Consider the following 10,968-nt stretch of genomic DNA (forward strand, 5'->3'; position numbering starts at 1 on the left):
TCATCACAACCATCGGCATTGTCTTCGTTTACAATGGCTGTGAGTTCGGTTGTCTGATGTTCGGTTACACCTGTGACCTTATACACTTGATTTGGTGTTGTCCTTACCTTTTGGTAAACAACAGCTTTTTCCTCAAGTTTCGGGGACTTTTGTTGGGACAAGCGAGCGAACTCCACAAAATTTTCTGAGATGAGATTTTTGTGGATTTCAGGTTCACTTTTGACAAATTCAGAGCAATCAACTTCGTCCTCTATAGAAATTTCACTCATGTCATTATCCTCATTGAGCTCAGATGCATTTTCAACATCAATTTTATTTTCTGAGCTCAAATTGGCATTCAATGAGTCAAATTTTTGTATGGTTTCGGTCCTTAGATTCAGTTTGTCATTTCATCCAAAAGGTTTTTCAGCATGTCCTTATGGTCTTTGGACTTAATGAAGGATTCAATTTTGTCAAGACCATACATATACGTTGGATTAACATCCTCAGACGAAACCACACTTTCACAATTGTATGCTTCAGCATCGATTTCATCCTCCTTAAACTCAAGAAAAGGCAAGATCATACGATGAATTTTCTTCCCTATTTCACAGTTCAAATGAAGTTGAGTGATATTATTGTAAAGACGCTTAGCAATCAAACAAAAAACATTTCGCTGTTTCAAAAGTTTTAAATTGTCTCTTTGCAAATAAATGTTTTCGTCCTTGGTTTTGACTAACTCCGACTCTTTCAGTTCGATCCACATCCTCCGTTCCTCACTCTTCGACGATACCCTGCTTATTTGGTCAGTTAGGTTAGAATTGGTGACTCGAGTTTGAGTTAAGCTACTGTCTAGATGAGAAATTCTTGAATTAACATTTTTTAATTCTTTTTCATATGAGCATTGTGGGACTTTAAATGAAACAAACACGGATTGTACCTTCTTGATTAATTCATCAAGCTCGTTAAATTGCACGCTGAGTGGTTTTGCTGTAAAGCACATGTCCTGTTGCTCCTTCGAGTCTTTGTTCCCACCATCTGTGTTATATCCCATCATCTGAGATACATCAGACACCATCAAACATCTTCCACTGCTGTCCTTCTCTTTCGCCACATAAGCCTTTCCATGTGAAGGCTTCCTCACTTCATCATCTTCGGAGTCGGTTGACCAGACCTCCACGCCACCGAACTCATCATCAGCTACCGAACCCTGCATAATTAAAGCATTCATAGGAGGGTTAGCAGCAGATTTCTTCTTCCTTAATTCATCAAGCTTTTTCAGCAACGCGACTTCTTCATCATTTTCGTCATTCTTTTCTGCCATCTTTTTGAGGACACAATCTTTTGCATAGTGGTTCTTTCCTCCACAATAATAGCAGCTTACTCCAGAATCTCCTTCAGCCTTCGGTTCCTTCTTTGACTCTTCAGCTTTCGGTTCATCTTTGACCTTTTCAGAGCTATAACTCCCTTGCCAGTTTCGGTTCCTGTTAGTGGAGAATCTCTTCTTGATGAATCTCTTGGGGTTTGACACCATCATGGCATAGTCCTCAAACGTGAGATCATAATCATCCAAGTTGAGATCTTCGTCCTCTATCACCGCTTTGCTTTTAGACAGGAGGGCCAATGAACCAAGACCTGAAACCACGTTTTTCTCCTGTAATACGATCTTCTCTTGAGACTTCAGTATGCCCACCAGTTTCGCTAGAGAATAAGATTTGAATTGCTCATGAACTTTAACTGTGGACACAACAGCTCTCCACTCAGATCTGAGGCCGTTAAGAAACGTGACTTTCTGCTCAATCATCTTCCTTTCAATATCATGTTTAATCATATTGCTAAGAAGATGATTGAAGCGATCGAACGTTTGAGTCACAGTTTCTTCGACTCTCTGCTTGATTTCACCAAACTCGGATAAGAGTAAGGTTTGAAATGAGTGTTCAAGATCTTCGTCCGTAGAATACAATTCGTGGAACCTGTCCCATATTTCTTTGGCAGTAGTGCACGAACTCACTAGCCTGAAAGTGTCAGATTGAAGAGCGAATCTGATTAATCTCAATGCTTTAATATTGCACTAAAATTTATCTTTTTCGTCTTGGGCAACATCTTTAACATCTTTCAAAAGATCATTATACTCCTTTTGAGTTTTAATAATCCTTGAAGTTGCAGAATGAGCAAAGGGTCCCGAAACGATTGCTTCCCAGATGAGGTATCCATTGTCCTCAGATTCTATAAGATAGTCTTCAAAGTGATTTGCCCAGACTTCATAATCTTGGGTGTAAAGGATGGGAATCTTCGTTGTTGATCCAATGCTGTTCGAAATATTAATGGGATTAGATGGCGACTTGTCCATGCTTGATCGAATAACCTGTTTGAAAGATCAGACTTGTAATATATAATATTAGGGCAAAACGAACAAGTATTGAGATACGTCAATTATGGGGTGACGGCTTAATAAATATTAGTTAATGCGGAACAAACCCTAATAGCTTCTTTCACAGAAGAGATGTGTATGAATTACACAGCCTCCCGCTCTGATACCAATTGATGAGATAAAAACCTTTAAGATCGAATAGATCTTTGAAACAGGTATATAAAGAATGTAAAGCAATACTCAAGAATGGATTTGAATAGGTCGAATGATTAAACTTTCAATCCTCAGCAGAGCTCGATGAAGAACTTCCACTGTAGAGGATTCTGGGGTTACAAAAAGATAACTTCTATAATCACACCGTAGAACCCTAATCCATCGGTTACGTAAAAGATGCATGCAAGCATCTATAAATACACAAACCCTAGAAAATAAGATACGGATGGACAGGCCCATACCGCACAAAGAATGGACTAGGAAGCGAGCCCAAGACACAACACCAATAACCCAACACATGGGATACACATTTTCCACTTGTTGAGTTTTCATACAACAATAGTTACTACTCTAGCATCAAGCTTGCCTCGTTCGAAGCCCTCTATGGACGTAAGTGCAGATCCCCTCTATGTTGGGCTGAAGTGGGTGACATGCAGATTGCTAAAGGGAAAGTCCCTGATAGCACTCTCACTGGCCCGGAGATCACTCGAGAAACCACGAAAAATGTCTTCCAAATCCAAGAACGATTGAAAGCCTCTAGAGATAGACAAAAGAGCTACGTAGACAAGAGACGAAAACCCTTGGAATTCCAGGTTGGTGACCGCGTGCTGTTGAAGGTCTCAACCTGGAACGACATGATATGCTTCAAAAAGCATGGAAAACTAAATCCAAGGTACATTAGGCCTTTCGAGGTTCTTGCTAGATTCGGCCTAGTAGCTTACAAACTCCATCTACCACAAGAACTTAATAACGTACACCCTGTCTGTCACACCCCAAAACCGGAACGGCGGAAACGTTCTGGGGTGGATGACGTCATGTCAAGTATCACAACATATGCAGTATAGTAATCAAAGTACAACAACCATTGCATTAATAGTAATAGTTTTACAATGGTTTACATTACATAGAAAACATCAAGTAATACAAGTAATAATATAGGTGCAACTTGGTACTAAACTGTCTTCATCAAAAGCTCCGGGGATGCACCTGTCTATTGCTGACCTGAGAATACAAGTTATTTGAAAAGCGAGTATCATCATTTGTACAAATGTTGGTGAGTTCATAAGTATTTAGTGTCATTTTATCCAAATAACTTTATATAACTAGTAGTTTTAAAGTATATAGTGAATTAGAGTCCTTTCCAGAAAATCCTATATTTTCTAATTAAAAGCAGTCTTCTACCAAGACTGGACATAGTTATGTGGTAAAAAAGTAATTTTTCCTTAACACTATCATTATCAAAATGTGGTATTGATTTTGAAAGAAAGTAGGAGAATATCATGGAAAATAACATATGCCTCAGTAGTGAAGACTGCTGACAAAGGCAAAAGAAATCATAGACTCTAGGGGAGTATCGAATGAACAATACGCATGACTCAATCTAACAAAAAGGGAGACACAGACCCCAGACAATATCAAATGAAAGATACGTCTAGCAAGGTCTAAAAACAGTGAAAACAGACCCCATATAGTATCAAATGAATGATATGTCTAGCAAGGTCTAAATACAGTGAATACAATGTTAAAACCCGTTACCTTAAGGCCATGAATTATAAGGTAACCCCGAGATACTCGTAACCGTACGGATAGACACTAGAGAACTTGACGCCCTGTAAGCGTCGGTGTGAATATGACATTTGTCACCCCTTGGCTTGGTAGGCCGTGGACTGTAGCTAGCAGTCAGGGTGCGGGGGTGTCAATCCCGTATAGCTATACACATAATGTCCGCTCTCCCTACAAGAGACTCTGGTTACCAACTTGACAACGGAGAAGGCCGTGTACTAAATATGTATCTCGTGTAGTGAGACCTGATGTAAAATACTAGACTAATGATAGTCACTCACCACTGAACTGACTAATGTAAAGCTATATGTCTATGCTTGTATACATAATATATAACTAATGATCAAACGACCTTCGGATGGACATCCGATCCCACCAGACCATATCTCAACGAAGAAAAGGAAATAGGGCGAACTAGCCTTCCTAAGTCCTTTAAACATTATTTATATAACTTATACAAGCACAAGCATACATTTAACTAAGTAGAATCATTTAACGAAGTTTAAGTGTTTAACGAAGTAGAAGTGTTTCACAGAGTATAAGTGTTAACAAGTAGAAGCGTATCGTGAAGTATAAGCGTATCGTGAAGTATAAGCGTATCGTGAAGTAAAAGCGTATCATGAAGTAAAAGCGTATCGTGAAGTAAAAGCGTATCGTGAAGTGAAAGTGTATAGTGAAGTAAAAGTGTATCGTGAAGTAAAAGTGTATCACGAAGTAAAATTGTTAACAAAGTAGTAACATTAACTACAAGGAAGTATAACGAAGCACTAGTATCTAAAAAAGTAGGAGTATAAAAACATGGAAGAAAACTTTAATGAAAAACTTGGGAAAACTTTTATACTTAAGAGAATCACGTCTTGGTATTCTTTTGTAAAATAAGTTTTAAATGAAACTTTGATAAAACATTTTAGGTAAAGAAAACCTTTGTTTAAAATGCTGCTGTAACGGAATTTGAAATAAAACATACAATGCGAGAGACAATTTGAGAAGAGCTTTGAATAAGTAAAAACATTTTAGAAAACCATTTACAGTATCATTCTTGGTAAAACAGTTGATAATGTAATAAATCCTTGTGCATGCGGGTTATTAATCACATGTGATTGATATGATAAATGACATGTTTAACTTGTATTCCCCCCCAAAAAAGCATGTAAAAACATTTAAAAGGTTAATTCAGGGGTATGAACTCACCTGATGTAAGTGGATCCGACGAAGGTGCCGGTTGGGTGCTCGGTGTCAAGTAAAGACTTTGAACACACTTAGTGACCTATTAACATATGATAATATATGTTTACATACAATTAGTAAATATAATACTAATTAAACATGTATACGCATCCTAAAGTGCGGAAAACACTTTGATTAAGTGTTTGGAGTGTCCCGGGTAACATTTAAGGGTGTGTATAGCTTAGATAGGGAGTTTACTCTTCAAGAGTAAACTCTTTATAGAGTTCACGACCCTGGGACTAACTCCCCATGAGTTTACGGCCGTAAAATCACGGTGAGGGTGTTCTAGGATGCCAAAATGTCTTATATCACTCAAGGAATTAGGCTAGACTCAAATCTAAGGCTTATGAAGGGTTTAAGGCCTCACATGGACCATTTTTGGGAGTTTACGACAGTAAACATGGAGTTTATAGCCGTAAACTCCTACTCACTCTTTCCTTTTGTGTTTTGAGGTCTTAAATGGTAGAGAATAAAGTTCTATGCATTTTTCCAAGCCAAATGGGGGTGTTAGGGCATCATTTGGGCACCTTTTAGGAGTTTACGACCCATGGACCTTTCATAGGGGGGTTTATCGCCATAAACTCCCATTTCCTTGGATTTATTGAAGTTTAAAGCCTTTACTTCGATGGTGGTTGCTTCTAGACATTTTCCAAGGCCATAGGAGGTGTTTAGGGGCATTTCTAACACTTGATTTTGAGTTTACTCCCCATAAAGAGGAGTTTACGGCCCAAGCAAGTTCTTGGGAAGTAAACTCAAGTTTACTCCCCAAAATGTAAGTTCAATGTGTTCTAAGTCCGTTTCCATAAGTCATTTAGCCATATCTAAGCCTTAGGGGTAGTTTAGAGGGGTTTTAAAAACCCCATTTAATGGTGTTCACGGTACAAGAGTGTTCTTGGGTCATAAACACATAGCTTGACCCCTATTTGATGTCTTAAACACGAATTTGCATGTTGGTTAAGCTATACAACAAGTTAGGTAGATTTCTTACTCGTTTGGGGCTCGAAACGGATGTTTTTGGCTCGAAAATAAGTTGTAGAGAGAGAGAGAGAGTGGAGAGAGAGTGAAAATGTCTCAAATGGACTCCAATCACCCTTATATAGGGGTTTGCATTGTGGCTCAGTGGAAATCTACCCGATAATGCTGTTAAACGGGGCTTTTGGTCGCACCCGATTTAGTGGTTGTATTTCGACTTGGTTGAAACTAGAACTTTTCAAGGGATTAGTGAGGGTGTTCATAAATTTTTTTCAACCTTTACCAAGTCATTATAAAAGTCCCAAATCAATTAACCAATCCAAAGGTTAACGGACAGTTTAATAAAGCGAGGCTTATTAACGGAAGGAGGGGTTAAAAATGACGGAATAAATTTCGGGTTGTCACACTGTCTTCCATGTGTCAAATCTAAAGAAGTGTCTATCCGACGAGACTCTTGTGATTCCACTCGATTAAATCGAGATAAAAGAGAGTCTTAAATTTTTGGAAGAATCAGTAGAATTCATGAATAGGGAAGTCAAACGAATGAAACAAAGTCACATAGAAATATTGAAGGTACGTTGGAATGCCAAGCGGGGACCTGAGTTCACTTGGGAGCGAGAAGACCAGATGCAACAAAAGTACCCACATCTTTTCCCTAGTCCATGATGTACTCTCTACAGAATGAATTTCGGGATGAAATTCCCTCTAACGGGGGGATAATGTAACAACCTATTACATTGAGTCAATAAAAGTCAACAAAAGTCAGTAGAAGTCAAACCCTCTAAATAAAATTCGAGTTTTGTTTATTTCGTTAAGTTTGTAAGGGTTAAATATTATTTAAAAATATATAAATTATGTTTTAATTTAAGTATTTTAATGCTTGGGATAAAAACACACTCAACCGAGAACATGCGAAAGGTCCTACTTTTCAGTCCGAAAACTCGGACCGCAAACCCCACTGAGAACCCTCCATGAACGAAAACTCCCCTCAGACCAAAAACCCTCTCGATATATATGATTTCACCCAAAAACATAGGTCATTTTTAACTTTACAAACCAAAAACACACTCATTTTTCTCTCAAGTATCATCCAAGAATCTTAAAATCGTCAAGCAAAATCCTTCAAATCTTCATAATTTCACCAATAACACCAAGAACAATATTCAAATCTTTAAGCCTGACCGAAAACCACCTAGATCGAGAACTAACTCAGACCGAGCACCCTTTAAGACTGTGAACTTCGTTCTCGGTTGAGGTATTAAGACTGAAATTAAGGGATTTCGGTGAGGGATAGACCGAAAACACTTATCATCACTCCAAATAATTCACTGTAATTTTTGTAAGTATTCCTTACATAAATTAAGTGTTTTCTAACACTTTAATTTATTATTTTGCTAATTCAAATACGAACCTATGTTTAATTATTATTAGGATACCGTTATTTCCACGTACGCTAGCCCGAGGGTCGTCTCTGCAGTTTCACTATCCAAACTCGAACACACACTAGAGGTGAGTTCATACCCCTACATTTTCACAATTTTTGAATGTTTTTAGGGAGGGAGGGGGGATATAAGTTAAACACAAGGACTCTTGTGTTAATATTCAAATGATTTTCAAACCGTTACAAAACATTTGCAATTGTTTCAAACTGATTTATTGCTACTTTTTAACTATATATATATATATATATATATATATATATATATATATATATATATATATATATATATAACACTTTAATTAATTATTTCGCTAATTTAAATACGACCGTGTGTTTAATTATTATTAGGATACCGTTATTTCCACGTACGCTAGCCCGAGGGTCATCTCTGCAGTTTCGCTATCCAAAGTCGAACACACACTAGAGTTGAGTTATACCACTACATTTTCACTATTTTTCAGTGTTTTTAGGGGGGGGGGGTTTATGTTAAACACAAGGAATCTTGTGTTAATATTCAAATGATTTCTAGACCGTTACAAACCATTTGCAATTGTTTCAAATTGATTTATTGCTACTTTTTAACTATATATATATATATATATATATATATATATATATATATATATATATATATATATATATATATATATATATATATATATATATATATATATATAAAAGGTTCAACAGACTTAGAATTAGCAATCCTGTCCTAAATCATGTTCCTTGTCTGGTTGTGAGTTTGGATAGAATTACTTATTCGAATATCTTTTCACTCTTAATTATATATGTTGGGAATATATATTACTACAAAAATACATTTCATTATATTGTCAACCCTTTTGTAACATGCCGAGCAAAGGGAATTTTACACAAATATTTTATTACTACTTTATACATACTAATAAATTGCAAAGGTTTACAGTTCATTACAGAGCATACATTTAAACTATAATAGGTATAGTTTGTGAATCGCTACACTATTTTGCTAAGTTCAATAAAAGTTATAAGAACATACATTTAAACTATAATTGGTATAGTTTGAGAAATATTACACAATTTTACAAGCTCAAGAACACTATACAAAAACAAATATATAAATTATAATAGGTATAATTTATGGAACACTACTCTATTTCACTAATTCAAGGATACACTACTAAATAATTATTTAGTATAATTATTTTACACTACAAAGTACGCTACTACAAGTAATACATACAGTTTCAAGTACAAGAGAAGACTATAACATTACACGTAAACTAGTTAATATATGGTTGTGAGGCACTACTTCGTGGTACTCATCATGGTACAAGTTCAAATCCTATAAATTATAACCAGAGTCGCCTAGAGGGAGAGCATGAATTTGTGTATAGATCTATACGAGACTGATAATCCCACACCTGAGCTACTTGCAATAGCTAGGCCGGAAGGCCTGGGGTGACAAATGTCATAACATTCTGAAGCTTGAAGAACGTCATAGAGGCCACTAGGTCATATCAGCATGGTTATATGAAACTCATAATAGTATCAACTAAAACATTTATTTATGGTATTAACACTACTTCAAAGGTTTTATTTTAAATAATGAAAGTACAGTACACTATTTTACACTACAGCTAGTGGATTCCAGACACTCATACAAAAGGTTTTCATATAAACACTACTACAACACGCTACATTTCTAATGCAGGGTACATTAGTACAACATACAATTTAAAGAAACATTCATAATATAGTTTTATTTACTAATAAGACTATGATTTACTATTTTAGAGTACAGTAACAAACATACTTTTTGGTCTTATGGCCTAAGACTACATTTCATTCACTAAAGAAAATATTGGATTTTTTGGAAGAACACTATAAAATTTTAAAGGAACCAAGACAAGCTTTCCATCTCAAAAACATACTTATGAACTCACCAAATTAAATGTTGATACACTTTCAAAATCACTTGTATTCTCCGGGAATCAGTAGACAGGTACACCCACAAGTTTTTACAAGATGGAGCTTTGTAGAGTCTCGTCTTTTATACTTTTGCTATACACTTTTGATGTCATACAATCTATGTATTTAACAGATGTAAACACTATATGTCATCAGTGTAATGGTTGTGTTTGATTTGATTACTATTATGCAATTGTTGTGATACTGTACATGACATCCTCCGCCCCGAACGTTTCCACCATTCCGGTTTGGCGGTATGACAGATTCTTAGATGGACTCTTTGTGTTTACGATTTCTTTGGATTGGTCTCTGTATAATTTGGTAATGTCCTAAGAAATATGTCTTGTAGAACTTTGGAAATTTGACCAAGTGGATTTACTTTGTTCAAATTTGAGGTTTCCTGGTTCCTAAAAGAGGTTTATGTTGTAGCACCAAGTCTTTTCATAGTTTCTTCTAATTCAGTATTCGATTCTTAGAAGCTCAAGTAAATTCTATAACTATGCTTTATACGTCATTTTTCTTTTCTGGTTGATGCATAGCTTGTTCTAAAGGTTATTTTTTTTTTACAAAATCGAATACTAGTTTGTTTGTTCTTATTTTCCATATCCTTTATGTACTCATCATGATGTATCCATCCTTTCTTAGTTCTAGGTTCATATCTATCTCCTGCATATCATACATCTGTTTGCTTCATTCCTATAGTATATTGAAGACATTCTTTTTTTTAAGGTTTGTATTTCTTCATAATTGTTTATATCTTTCTTTTTCCTAAAAGAAGGATCCCTAACAGATATTTATTGGTGTGAGTATTATGCTAGCTCTTCTATTATCTTTTTTCCTTCACCTGCAATTTCTTAGATATTGGTCCCCTAATATCTATTAACTGCCTAGTTGCATTATTTAAACCATTGTAAACGTTTGTACCTCATGATGATTATTAAGGTCATGTTGAGGATATTTCTACAACATTCGTTTCTAGAGCTCCCATGCTTCATAAAATGTTTCTTCATCTCTTTGTTGAAAAATTTGTATCTCAACTCTTTTCTTAGAAATTTTTGATGGAGTAATAAATCTTGCAATGAATTTTTATTTCTAAGCCATTGTGTGACAACTTTTTTCTTGATGGCGTTGTTTTTATCAAATCTTTAGCTACTCCAATGAGTGTGATTCGAGAAACTATTAATATTACTTGATCTTTAGAAGCATTCGGTATGTTGAAATTGTTGGGTTTTAGTCATATGAACATTCCTAT

General features: G+C 35.8%; 1 non-coding gene across 1 annotated transcript; it reads left to right on the forward strand.

The window, feature by feature from the left end:
• The first annotated feature begins 10,656 nt into the window (after positions 1–10,656).
• On the forward strand, positions 10,657–10,763 carry LOC145013611 (small nucleolar RNA R71). Its single transcript, XR_013665159.1, has one exon. It is a non-coding gene; the product is annotated as a small nucleolar RNA R71 (small nucleolar RNA).
• The last annotated feature ends 205 nt before the right edge of the window (positions 10,764–10,968 follow it).

The sequence above is a fragment of the Lactuca saligna genome, chromosome 8, assembly GCF_052625555.1.
Source record: "Lactuca saligna cultivar CGN05327 chromosome 8, ASM5262555v1, whole genome shotgun sequence".
NCBI lineage: Eukaryota > Viridiplantae > Streptophyta > Magnoliopsida > Asterales > Asteraceae > Lactuca > Lactuca saligna.